The sequence below is a fragment of the Austrofundulus limnaeus genome, unplaced genomic scaffold (genome assembly GCF_001266775.1).
Source record: "Austrofundulus limnaeus strain Quisiro unplaced genomic scaffold, Austrofundulus_limnaeus-1.0 Scaffold313, whole genome shotgun sequence".
Classification (NCBI taxonomy): Eukaryota; Metazoa; Chordata; class Actinopteri; order Cyprinodontiformes; family Rivulidae; genus Austrofundulus; species Austrofundulus limnaeus.
Genome location: NW_013952715.1, coordinates 70,838 through 72,730, shown reverse-complemented (window position 1 = coordinate 72,730; position 1,893 = coordinate 70,838). Strand labels below are relative to the sequence as shown.

The following is a 1,893-nucleotide window of genomic DNA, read 5'->3' as shown; positions in this document are numbered from 1 at the left end:
CACACACACACACACACACACTAGACTCAACAAAGACACGCAGCTGAGCTTTCTGACGCAGTGTGCGGGGAAAGTTATCCTGACTCCAGCTCTGCACCTCACACAGGTGATGATGATGATGGAGGATGAAGTCATGCTTGTGATGACTGGTAATAATTTCTGATTTTAACAGCAGGTGTATCACACACACACACACACACACACACACACACAGTGTGTGTGTTGAGGTCAGAGGCCTCAGCATCAAACAGGATCATTTCAAACCTTCAGATTATTTAACAGGTTGAAGGCCTAATATCCTCTGAATCCACCTGCCACCTGTGGGATAGAGCTTCAGACTGAAATCATCTCCTGATTACAGAGTTCCGATCAAACCTTGAAAATTTTCCGCCACTAAATAATTATTGAGGATGACTGTCAGCTACTACCACACATTATTTATTTGGCTACATTAGTGTCATTGTCATCTATTAATCAACATATTGATTGTTATTGGCGCACTGTCGCAATCAGCCATGATAAAAGTTTAACCAATACCAGCCACCCTGCTGTACTGGCTGTGTGACCAGTCTAGACCAGTTGTTCCCAAACTTTTTATCTTCTGACCCACAAAATATCCGTGGCAAAAACTTGTGACCCCAAATATTACTGGTCTGAGTACAAACTTTGTTAATAACCCTAAAAACACAGGCTTTTTGACAATCTAAACAGCTTGTACACAAATATAAATACTTATTTATACTTTTTTGTGTTTTAGTAATAGTTATACGGAAAATATTACATCAGCAATTATTTTATTACCCTTTAAATTTATTTCCGGAGATTATTCAAGGTGCTTCATGACCCATAATTGGGTCCCAAGTAGGGATGTAAGAAAATATCGAAACACTGAAATATCGTGATATTTCATTTCCCGATACTGTATCGATATTCTAAAGCCCTGTATCGATTTTTCATTAAGGTTTAAAATGTCAACCTTCTTGCCAACCGGTCATTTTTATGTTGTAGTTCAGCCTCTGACCACTAGCTGGCAGCAGTGAGACAGCCATTTGGCTCCTCTACCTCTTGAGCGTCAGAGAGTAAGGGTAGCATTAGCATTGTAGGAGACAATGTAAGCATTGTAAGTAAACATTAGCTTTTTTTTTCAGTAAGAGGTTTCTATTTAATAGAATTTTTGGACAAAAAGAAATCGCAATATATTGCCTTGCTTACAGTTTCGCAGTATATTGGGAAATATCGTATTGTGACCCCTCTGTTATGATATGTATCGTATCGCCAAATTCTTGCCAAAACACAGCCCTAGTCCCAAGCCCAACTTTGGGAACCAAAGTGCAGTGGTTCCCAAACTTTTCAGCTTTTGACCCACAAAATAACAGTAGCAGAGACCTGTGCCCACAGCTATTTGTGGATGATAAACATTTGTATCAGGTCAACTAAACATGGGCATAGTAACAAATTTTTTATAATACAATTATCTATGTTAAATACACTAACTCATTTGTAACAAATAAGGCAAAAATGTCATTAATTCAGAAAATCTTTTCAGGACCCCACCTTGATGTTTCAGGACCCCACTTTGGGTCCCGACCCCAACTTTGGGAAACACTGGTCTAGACAAGATTTTCTGAATTAATGACATTTTTGCTTTAGTTGTTACAAAGCAGTGAGCTTAGTGTATTTAAAATGATAAATGTAGTATAAAATATTGTTACTATGCCCATGTTTAGTTGACCTGACAAAAATGGTTGGGGGCTCAGGTCTCTGCTACTGTTATTTTGTGGGTCAAAAGCTTAAAAGTTTGGGAACCACTGCACTTTGGGCTTGGGACCCAATTATGGGTCATGAAGTACCTTGGATAATCTCCAGAAATCAATTTAAAGGGTAGTAAAATAA

At 38.4% G+C, this 1,893-nt stretch overlaps 1 protein-coding gene across 1 annotated transcript in view; it reads left to right on the top strand.

The window, feature by feature from the left end:
* The window catches only part of braf (B-Raf proto-oncogene, serine/threonine kinase), a 30,172-nt gene that overhangs the window by 885 nt on the left and 27,394 nt on the right, over positions 1-1,893 (top strand). The window lies entirely within an intron of this gene.